Here is a 12062-nt window from a genome sequence, read left to right on the forward strand (position 1 = left end):
GGAAGTCCCTGCAGGATGTGACAAGGTGCCTGTGTGGGTGTGCTTTGATTCCCTTCCTGCGGCGCTTCCTTCTCGACGGATGGTTGTTCCTGTTCAGTAGCCTTGCTGGGACAGTGTGCGCTGCGCACCAGGACAGCGGTAAGTGGCCACGCTTCTGCCGTGCTGCCCACATTCCTAATTAGACCTAAATTGACTCTTTAAGTGCTAAGATGACCTGTAGCGGTGACACGTCCCCACGAGCGGGCTGCACTGTACTTTTAACCAGTAACTGACAGAAATGGCGTACAGTACGAAGCGAAATTGTGTGTACATACTTCCTACCCTTTCGTATCCGAACTACGGATCTGTGCTGACGTAGTTAAATTTGTGTTGCCGTTGCAAATTATGGCAAGTTAATGCTTTGGTCACGAAATACATTGCCACTTCCATCCAAATGGGTTAAGTGCACTCAAATGAAATGTCAGTGGGGCTGAAATTAATGGCAATGCAAAGACATGAAATAACTGAGCAATCTGTTCAGATATAAGGTGATTGAAAAATACCATTACGAACTTCGGGGTCAGTTTCCTTAAATCAAAGCATAAAGTCCACATACACACGCCCAAACATCCTTCGTTTTCAAGTTATTAAAGCTCACGTTCAACGGTTTTCCAGATAAAACATCAGTGTGCTCATTCAAAGAGCAATTTGACTTACTGTATCCTAGACACTGGCGTTTGCGCTCTTTCCTAGAAGGCTTTGTAATTGTTGGCGAATTGTAGCTCTATACGTTCTTCTAGCATCTTACAGATGCTCTCTAAAGGGACTTACTTCAGAACGCTTTCCAAGACTTACTAGAAGATATGCCTCTGGAAACGAGGACTATGGTGATGGGGCTTCGTCACATTTTAGCCTCATTGTTCGGATAAACCGTCTAGTATCTACTGTAACGGCAGGATAGGTAGAAAGGGGTGGCGGGAAAGGGGGGGGGAGGGAAAGGTCCATAGGCCGCGCGTCCTTTGGATTTTTTTTGTCAAGGGTCCTCTTAACAACTAGTTTATGCAGCGGACAACACGGATGCAGAAATTTATCAACGTGTCTTGGGAGTCTTTGAAACGACTCGAGACGCTCGAGGAATATTTTAAAGGGTGCCACTGTCCGTGATTCGAGAAGTTCACGCGTTAAGGGAAAGGGAGCAGGAGAGGGAGAGGGGGGGGGGGAGGGAGAGATTGAGAGAGATTGACAGGGAGAGCGGGGGGGGGGGGGGGATTGACAGAGAGGGGTAGGAGGTGTGTTTCGTGGCACAGTTACAACCAGTTTGGTTGGCCTCATTATAGGTTGTTGAAGGTAGGTTCATCAAAAAGGTTACTACAAAGTACTCACATTGAACGGCATCATGCAGCTTTGGTGGTTCTAACACTCAACTTTACAACGATGAGAGGGCACAACTACAGAGACGGAACAAATGGTTTTTGTTTAAAACAATGGTACACAATTTGAGATAAGTACAGGAATGAAGAGGTGTGGGGTATTTGGTCGGCGCAGAGGGAACAGTGTCTTGCAAAGTTTTCGCTATAGAGCAGTGAGGATGAGGGTAAAGGGGAGATAACATTGTGGTGTCTAGCATATAGCTATACACAAAGATGTGAAAGTCTCTTACGGTTGCTACTTCTTGATGAATATCAGGCTTTGCAGCCTGCCCACGCGCATCCGTTGAAGCTAGATTCCCTCACGACACATTACGAAATTGAGTACCGGTCACACTTCATGCCTATTAAAATCATCTTAGTGACCAATAATCATGCCCGTTCCGCGTACTTGTGCAGCTAATACGTCAGGTGCGAGACTTAGTGTCCGCTCAGCCCTGCAGCGTGTAAGGCGGGCTGGACTGAAGCGGGTACTGCTCAGCTTAGCGACCGCCCATTCGAGGTTGTGCCCGGGATTCAGGCAGCACTCGAGGGCAGTCACGGCGCTTCTTCCAGGCGCCTCAGTCGGCGAACTGCGCCCTCGCTGCCTTCAACAGCAGAGGCAGCAACAGGTGGCCCGGCGAGCGGGGCCGTATATTTCCTAATTTTTACGAGCCTTGGCGCTACAGCTCCTTCCGCTTGCGTGCACTCACCACTTTCATTCCCATAACAGTAAGCATTGCGACCGCAGAACATTACGCCCACATAGTGGCAGAGTGGGCGATATGCTTTGAACAAAGGTTGGAATACAGCGTGCTTCTAAAAAATACATTAGATTTGAAAAGGCTACATCTGGCACATAAACCAATATAGGAAATTTTTTTGTAGCCCTTTCTCGACGTACCCTGTTTTTAGCGGTCTTCTCTTATGTCAATTGGGATTGACGTATAGTCGTTTTTTAACTCATGTGTCTTCGTGCTCTATAGTTTTGACTTGGGCGCGTATGACTCCAGCTGTTTTTGCGCCCTGAAATAAAACAAGACAGAAATTTGAGATACGTTACAACTTTCGCATTGAGGGAACATAAAGGATGAAGAGAGGCAGATGGTGTGCAATGGTGATCACTTAGTCTACAGTTGTCATGGTGTCTTAGATTACTGCCAGAACAACAATGGAAGACCAGGTGAATTGTACCTCCATAGAATAACACTACACGCACCGACGAACGTCAGTAGCTGGGCGTGCGTTCCGAGAAGCCGTTCGCCTGGGTGGTGGAGTATCCGGACATGACCATCGACCTGCACTGTAACAAGAAACGTGGTTCATCCGACCAAGCGATGCATTTCTCGTGCACAGTGCAGTTGATTTGACGATGTTGTTGAGTCAGCATGAGAAGACGTGGTAGATGTGGGTCTTCTGCTGTGGAGGCCAAAGTTCAGCAACATGCCCAGAACGCTGTGCTCCGAAAGACTTTGCACTGCACGAGCACTGTACTGAGTCGTCAGATGTGCTGGAGATCGCTGCATACCCTGCTTCACAGAACGGACAAGACTCCGACCTCCTCGTTCTGTTAAGAGGCGTGGAGGTTGCAAGAAACCCCCACAAATATTACATCTCCAGAGATGTCTGTTTAGCCGGTGAGTCCGTAGATGGTGGTGTAAGGCGGCCTACAGTGTATCTGGTCTCGCTTTCCCAACTGAGTTTTGCGATAATTAAGCCAGACCGCCCTAGAACTGACTTCGTGAGCCGCCGCATAGAAATTCTTCCTGCATGTTATGCAGAGATGCCCTCGTAGTTCCCTTGCAGAGGCGTAAAAGTGCCGTTGGATTCTGAAAGTGCAGTACTACTGTAGTGTACTATCTTGTACGTAACTGCAGTGAGTAGTAGTTCTGTTGTGCACATTTTTACACAGGATGCCATTACGGTGCGTTTATTTAAGAAACGCCGTAAAATGAACTTGCTCACACTGATTACAAGCTAACAACGGTATGAGTGCATGATCGACCGCATCACTTGATCGAAAGGCGTAAAAAAAAAAAAAAAAAAAAAAAAAAAAAAAAAAAAAAATTCTAATGGGTCTGAGCACTAATGGGACTTAACATCTGAGATCACGAGTCACCTAGAACTTAGAACTACTTCAACCTAACTAACCTAAGGACATCACACACATCGATGCCCGAGGCAGGATCGAACCTGCGATCGTGGCGGTCGCGCGGTTCCAGACGGAAGCGCCTAGAACCGCTCGGTCACAGCGGCCGGCGTTAGGCGTCCTATCGGCGACTGCAGACAATGGCGTACGGTCAGTACCTTGAACCGACAACCGGTATTGTCCGTAGAAGATCGTACATCTTCGGTTATGCCGAAGTTACTAATTTATTTATTAATATCAACGTTCCCTGGCATTGTGATATTACTGAAAGATAGTATTTACTACCTGTAGACTCCTCCTAAGGTCTGAGTGGCATTAGGCAACTTTTGCTAGCATATATTTATGAATAACAGTTACTTGATTCGCGCCAGAATTAATGTACTTTCCCTACCTATATCTCTTTGCCGGCGTCATGAACAATTTCTCGTCGTCACCTCATCCCACTGAAAGCGCCACATGGCCAAACGTCTTTACTAGCCAGTGAGCCAACCTGCCGCTCGCCCCTTACTGTTTACGCACTACAGCACTGAACATCATGTACGTGAAGTAGCAAATACTGGAAATACAGTAAAATGTGCTCTTACCTGCAAGTAAGGGGTACCTTACAGCGTCCTACATCTTGTCTCCTGCTCTGTTCCATCGTCCTTCAGCAACTTCCCGTTGATGCTCACGACAGGAACACGCAAACAGCCTACCATTATCCTCGTTTCTGAGATGCTGGCTCCTAGAAACTAGGCCTAGCCATTTCTAGAAACCGCTTATGTCAGCGGATCCCTCCATTTGCGGTACGTATCGTTGCTTGCAATGATACCCCATTCCTCTCCGCTCTAGTTACGTGCTTAGGATTCCGCGACACTTGCTCGCAACGTCACCAGGCGGCATTAAGTCTCGCCGTGGGCATAAATCAAAAATATGGGAAAACCAAATTTAATTATATTTATTTTAAACACACTCTTAAGCTGTTTCTCTACATAATCGACATTCAAACTGACTGTCCATACCGTGGCACAAGTTTTTCAGTACTGTCTCTGTAGAAATGTGCTGCCTATGATTGCAACCACTGGTTTACATAGGCAAGCAATTCGGCGTCGGAATCAAAGCGTTGTTCTGCGAACCGTGTCTTCATTGCTGAGCAGAAGTGGTGGTCGCTAGGCGCCAAATCAGCTGTGTAAGCTGGATGACCAAACACCTCCCATCCAAAACGTCGCAGCAGCTTTCGGGTATGATTGGACATGCGTTGTCGTTAAAAAAAAAAAAACTTTTGTCCTAAATTTTTCCGAACGCTTGTTTTGTATCGTCCGCCTTAACTTTGTCAGTGTTCGACAACACCTGTCTGAGTCAAATGTTGCGCCACGTTCAAGGAAACCAACGGGAATGATTCCGTTAGTCCCAAAAGACAGTAGCATGATCTTCCTTGCTGTGACAGCATTTGAAAAACCCTTCCTTGGTTTCTTGGGAGAATTTGTGTGTCCCCATTCCATCGACTCCCTTATTGTTTCACACATATCATGCTTCACCAAAGTCTCGTCTCCAGTTACGATTCCATCGATAATTGTTACCATTTTTATCTTAATCTTCCAGAAAGGTCAATGCTGTTGCCAGTCTGTTTTCTGCGGTCTTACGTTAGGATTTTGGGAACCAACGTACCACAAAATTTGTGGTAACAAAGTTTCTCCGCCAGAGTTACATGCATCTAACTCGTGAAATGTTGCGAAAGTTTCCTAGTCGTGAAACGATTTTCACGAATTTTGTCGTCGATTTTCGTCCACCAGTTCGTCAGTCACAAGGCTAGGTGTACCACTGCCGTGCTCATAGTGAATACCGGTACGGTCATTTTTCCGATCCGTACACCATTGCCTCAGTAGGCTTTCTTTCATTATTCCTTTCCCGTGCACATCACAGAGGTCGCGGTAAATTTAAGTTGGTTTTCAGTTTTTTTCCCAACAGAAATAGGACTCAACATAATGTACCTCCCAAGTGGCGGGATTTTCTATTGCAGCGCGCATTTTAGCACGTCACGGAAAGCAAAGTAGCAGAGATACAAACCTCAAGCTACCACCGCTGGAAGCGCACTGAGTTTAGGAACGTTTAGGGTCATTCCATAAGACGTGTCATCTATGGTATACCGAGCAAACGTGTGCCATCGCCGTAACTGCAGTAAATACATTCGAAAGCTCACTTCAGAAATCAGACAGATTGCGACCACATGCGGGGATGTCTCTGTACCAGCGCCGGGAACATTAAGGTTGAGGCTGGCCATACTACTAGATGGATCCTCCCACACCCAAGCTACTCACCCCAGTCCGTCGGACTGCCGCCCCAGTCCGTCGGACTGCCGCCCCAGTCCGTCGGACTGCCGCCCCAGTCCGTCGGACTGCCGCCCCAGTCCGTCGGCCCCCCTGCGGGTCCGGGGATTAGAATAGGCCCGCGGTATTCCTGCCTGTCGTAAGAGGCGACTAAAAGGAGTCCATCCCCCTCACGGGGGTAGTTCGCGCCTGCGTCCGGAGACGGACGGTTCCACGACCTATCATCGTGGTCCTTTTGGTTTTTTCACTTCTCGTTTCTTCCTTCCTTTTGTTGGTTCCTTTCTTTGCTCTTCTCCACCTCACTGTCTTCCTTACTCTTTCCCTTGCCTTCTCCTTGCCTTCTCATTGCCTTTTTCTCCTTGCCTTCTCATTGCCTTTTTCTCCTTGCCTTCTCATTGCCTTCTTCTCCTTGCCTTCTTATTGCCTTCTTCTCCTTGCCTTCTTATTGCCTTCTTCCCCTTGCTTTCTCATTGCCTTCTTCTCCTTGCCTTCTCTGGTCTCCGCCTCGGCGTTTGAGACAGTCTGTCCTCTTTCTCCCTCTCTCTCTTCTTTTTCCTCTTCTTCCTTCCTCCCTGTGCGTGCCTGAAGGCCGACCCACGCGTTCGCACGCGTAGCCGGTGACGGGGTAACGCGTAAGTCCCCGCCCTGGGTAGACATGTAAGGCACGCGCGTACCCCCTGGTAAAGGCCAGGCCCGGGGAGGGGTGATTGCCTGAGCTGATACCTTCTGACCATGCCGATTGGTCCCTCCGTCTGTTTCTCGGGAGGTGTGACCTGAGGTGTAAACATTCACCTAAGGCGGGAGTGCCCTCTGAGAGGGTCCCCACAAGGAAGGAGCGCGCCATCGGAGACGCTGGCAATCATGGGGGATTCCTCCGCAATGGATTCTACTCCATCTCTTTCGACTTCGACCCAAAAACGGAAACGTGACCAGCCAACAGTGACAAAAGTACTACCGCCTGCCCCACAGTTCCTCGTAGTTTCTCGAACTGAGGACGGAAAGGATTTTTCCTCTGTCAACCCTTTCGTTATTCAGAAGGGTGTAGATGCCATAGCCGGATCTGTCAAATCCTGTACCAGGTTGCGTAACGGCACCTTATTACTAGAAACTGAGAATGCCTTTCAGGCACTAAAACTGCTTCGGGCCACCCTCCTGTACACGTTCCCTGTCCGGGTGGAGGCCCACCGAACTTTGAATTCGTCTCGTGGTGTGGTCTATACTGGCTCCCTCGACGGATTGACTGACGAGGAGCTTCAATCATTCCTCGCTGAGCAGGGCGTGACGGCTGTCCATAGGGTCATGAAAAAGGTCAACAATGACCTTGTACCGACCCGGACAATTTTCTTGACCTTCGATAGTGTTAAGCTGCCATCGCGCATCAAGGCGGGCTACGAGGTTATTTCTGTTCGCCCCTATATCCCGACACCTACGCGCTGCTACCAGTGTCAGCGTTTCAATCACACTCGACAGTCTTGTTCCAATGCGGCTAAATGTGTCACCTGTGGCAGGGATGCCCATGAGGGTGACTGTCCACCTCCGTCTCCTCGTTGTGTGAACTGTCAGGGTGACCATGCCGCATCCTCCCGCGACTGTCCTGTCTATAAGGAAGAACGCTGTATCCAGGAAATTCGGGTCAAAGAGAAAGTGTCCACCTCGGCTGCTCGCAAGCTATTGGCTAGTAGGAAGCCCACGCTGCTCCCAGCGGGGAAATACAGTACTGTCCTCGCCTCTCCTCGGACTACCCGGGAGGTAGCAACCCAGACATGCGATCTGACCTTCAGCACCACGGTCGTCCGTTCGGCCAGTGCTAAGATCGCGCGGTCGACGTCTCCTCTTCCTCCCATCACCTCGCAGACACGAGCACCTTCTTCAGCTTCTGCTAAGACGAAGACACCGAAGTCAGATGCACGGGCCTTCAAGAAGGAACCATCCCGTGCAGACTTCCTCCGTACCTCGACCTCACAGCCTTCGACCGGTACTTCCACTACACGTCCTTCCAAAAAGGCGCATAGGAAGCACAGTTCTCCTTCCCCGCCACGGCGCATTTCTTCTCTTGCGCCACCCAGCGGTTGCCGCCCCAGGCCGTCATCCGTTTCGCCTGGCCGCACCGCTGGTCGCCGTACATCTGGCCGTTCACTGGCGGAGGAAGCTCCCCCTCCCGGCCATCCTCCCGAGATGGCCGATGACCCTATAGACCCAATGGACGATGACTGTCCGCCTACTGATAGCGGCGGCAGTGCTCGCTCGAAGCCAGGCCCTAAGCGGCCTTCGAGGTGACCACTTCTCTCATCTTTCTTTTCTTACGATGGCACTTATTCACTGGAATATTCGCAGCATTCGCTCCAACCGAGAGGACTTGAAGTTGCTGCTCCGCTTGCACCGTCCGCTTGTCGTAGCCCTCCAGGAAACGAAGCTACGCCCATGCGATCAAATTGCCTTGGCACACTACACCTCTGTGCGTTTTGACCTACCCCCTGTGGTAGGTATCCCAGCTCATGGAGGGGTTATGTTGCTGGTCCGGGATGATATTTACTACGATCCCATCACGTTGCACACCGGCCTGCAGGCAGTTGCCATCCGCATTACTCTCCCCACTTTTACGTTTTCCTTTTGTACCGTTTACACTCCATCGTCATCTGCCGTTACCAGGGCAGACGTGATGCAACTTATTGCTCAGCTACCTGCACCATTTTTGTTAACTGGAGACTTCAATGCCCACCATCCCCTTTGGGGCTCTCCAGCATCCTGCCCGAGGGGCTCCTTGTTAGCAGACCTCTTCAACCAGCTCGATCTTGTCTGCCTCAATACTGGCGCCCCTACTTTTCTTTCGGACACATCTCACACCTATTCTCATTTAGACCTCTCTATATGTACTCCCCAACTTGCACGCCGGTTTGAGTGGTATGCACTTTCTGATACATATTCGAGCGACCACTTCCCGTGTGTTATCCATCTCCTGCAGCATACTCCCTCTCCGTGCTCATCTAGTTGGACCATCTCCAAAGCAGACTGGGGGCTCTTCTCTTCCAGGGCGACTTTCAGGATCAAACCTTTACAAGCTGCGATCGTCAGGTCGCACACCTCACGGAAGTCATTCTCGCTGCTGCTGAATATTCCATCCCTCACCCTCCTTCTTCTCCACGTCGCGTACCGGTCCCCTGGTGGACCGCAGCATGTAGAGACGCTTTACGTGCTCGTCGACGTGCTTTACGCACTTTTAAACGCCACCCTACAGTGGCGAATTGTATCAATTATAAACGATTACGTGCTCAGTGTCGTCGTATTATCAAAGAAAGCAAGAAAGCCAGCTGGGCTGCTTTCACAAGCACCTTCAACAGTTTTACTCCTTCTTCTGTTGTCTGGGGTAGCCTGCGCCGGCTATCTGGCACTAAGGTCCACTCACCAGTTTCTGGCTTGAAGGTCGCGAATGACGTCCTTGTGGCCCCTGAGGCTGTCTCCAATGCCTTCGGCCGCTTTTTCGCCGAGGTTTGGAGCTCCGCTCATTACCACCCTGCCTTCCTCCCCCGCAAACAGGCAGAGGAGGCTACGCCACCTAACTTCCGCTCCTCGAATCGTGAAAGTTATAATGCCCCATTCACCATGCGGGAACTCGAAACCGCACTTGGCCGATCACGGTCCTCCGCTCCAGGGCCTGATTCTATTCATATTCAGATGCTGAAGAACCTTTCTCCTGCGGGTAAAGGTTTTCTTCTTCGTACATACAATCGCATCTGGATTGAGGGACATGTTCCCGCATGCTGGCGCGAGTCTATTGTTGTCCCGATTCCTAAGCCGGGGAAGGACAAGCACTTGCCTTCCAGTTATCGACCTATCTCGCTTACCAGCTGTGTCTGTAAAGTGATGGAGCGAATGGTTAACTCTCGATTGGTTTGGCTGCTCGAGTCTCGACGCCTACTTACCAATGTACAATGTGGATTTCGTAGGCGCCGCTCTGCTGTTGACCATTTGGTTACCTTGTCGACCTTCATTATGAATAACTTCTTGCGGAAGCGCCCGACCGCGGCTGTGTTCTTTGATTTGGAGAAGGCTTACGACACCTGTTGGAAGGCGGGCATCCTCCGCACCATGCATACATGGGGCCTTCGCGGTCGCCTCCCTCTTTTTATTCGTTCCTTTTTAATGGATCGACAGTTCAGGGTACGTGTGGGTTCTGTCCTGTCCGACACCTTTCGCCAGGAGAATGGGGTGCCACAGGGCTCAGTTTTGAGCGTCGCTCTCTTCGCCATCGCGATCAATCCAATAATGGATTGCCTCCCAGCTGATGTATCAGGCTCCCTTTTCGTGGACGATTTTACCATCTATTGCAGCGCGCAGTGTACACGTGTCCTGGAGCGCTGTCTTCAGCGTTCTCTTGACCGTCTTTACTCCTGGAGTGTCGCCAATGGCTTCCGTTTTTCTGCCGAGAAGACGGTCTGTATTAACTTCTGGCGATACAAGGAGTTTCTCCCACCGTCCTTAAGACTCGGTCCCGTTGCTCTCCCAATCGTGGAGACAACCAAATTTTTAGGCCTTACATTTGACAGGAAACTTAGCTGGTCTCCACATGTGTCATATTTGGCCGCCCGTTGTACCCGTTCTTTAAATGTCCTCCGTGTTCTCAGTGGTCTGTCGTGGGGAGCGGATCGAACCGTCCTACTTCGTCTATATCGGTCGATCGTCCGCTCCAAGCTGGATTATGGGAGCTTCGTATACTCCTCTGCACGGCCATCCATCTTACGCCGCCTCAACTCCATACAACATCGGGGTTTACGACTTGCGATCGGAGCATTTTATACCAGTCCCGTAGAGAGTCTTCATGCTGATGCTGGCGAATTGCCACTCACCTACCGGCGCGATATACTGCTTTGCCGGTATGCCTGTCGGCTACTGTCAATGCCCGACCATCCATCTTATCGTTCCTTTTTTGACGACTCTCTTGACCTTCAATACGGGTTGTATGTCTCTGCCTTGCTACCCCCTGGAGTTCGCTTTCGTCGCCTCCTTCAACACCTTAATATTTCACTCCCTGCATCCTTTCGAGTGGGCGAAAGCCGCACGCCTCCTTGGCTCCAGGCTCAGGTCCGCGTTCACCTCGACCTCAGCTCGCTCCCAAAAGAGGTCACCCCCGGTTCGGTCTACCACTCCCGTTTTTTGGAACTTCGTTCGAAGTTCACCAACATGACTTTCATTTATACAGATGGCTCTAAGACCAATGACGGGGTCGGGTGTTCCTTTATTGTCGGGGCACAAAGTTTCCAATACCGGCTCCATGGCCATTGTTCGGTCTTCACAGCTGAGCTCTTTGCCCTCTACCAGGCTGTTCTTTACATTTGCCGCCACCGACATTCTGCTTATGTCATCTGCTCAGATTCCCTGAGCGCCATCCAGAGCCTCAGTGATCCGTACCCGGTTCACCCTTTCGTACACCGGATCCAACGCTCTCTTCAGCAGCTGGTGGACGTCGGTACGCCGGTTAGCTTTATGTGGGTTCCTGGCCATGTCGGTATCCCTGGGAACGAAGCTGCAGATGCCGCGGCCAAGGCTGCGGTCCTCCAGCCTCGGACAGCTTCTTGTTGTGTCCCTTCGTCCGATTTTAGCAGGGTCATTTGTCGGCGCGTTGTGTCGTTGTGGCATGCCGACTGGGCTGCACTTACCGACAACAAGCTTCGGGCCTTAAAACCTCTTCCCGTGGCTTGGACGTCCTCCTCACGCCCTTCTCGGCGGGAGGAGGTCGTTTTAGCAAGGTTAAGAATTGGACACTGCCGGTTCAGCCATCGCCATCTGCTGACGGCTGCGCCGGCGCCGTTCTGCCCATGTGGGCACTTGCTGACGGTTAGACATATTTTAATGTCCTGTCCAGATCTTACCACACTGCGCCTCGATCTTAACCTGCCTAATAGTTTAGATGCCATTTTAGCGGATGACCCACGAGCAGCTGCTCGTGTTCTTTGTTTTATCAATTTGACGAACCTCGCTAAGGACATTTGATGATGTTGTTTTAATCTTACGCCTGTCAGTCTGTCTTTTATTGTGTTTTCCCTTTTAGTTGTTGTTGTCAACTTGTGCCTCGCGGTGCATTCTTAGAGTAGTCAGGGCGCTAATGACCATTGACGTTGTGCGCCCGAAAACCACAAAAAAAAAAAAAAAAAAAAAAACCAGTCCGTCGGACTGCCGCCCCAGTCCGTCGGACTGCCGCCCCAGTCCGTCGGACTGCCGCCCCAG

The 12062-nt window shown here is 50.5% G+C and overlaps 1 protein-coding gene across 3 annotated transcripts in view; it reads left to right on the forward strand.

The window, feature by feature from the left end:
* LOC124776861 (PRL-1 phosphatase) overlaps positions 1 to 12062 on the forward strand; it is a 629058-nt gene that overhangs the window by 558636 nt on the left and 58360 nt on the right. The window lies entirely within an intron of this gene.

The sequence above is a fragment of the Schistocerca piceifrons genome, chromosome 2, assembly GCF_021461385.2.
Source record: "Schistocerca piceifrons isolate TAMUIC-IGC-003096 chromosome 2, iqSchPice1.1, whole genome shotgun sequence".
NCBI classification, from domain to species: domain Eukaryota; kingdom Metazoa; phylum Arthropoda; class Insecta; order Orthoptera; family Acrididae; genus Schistocerca; species Schistocerca piceifrons.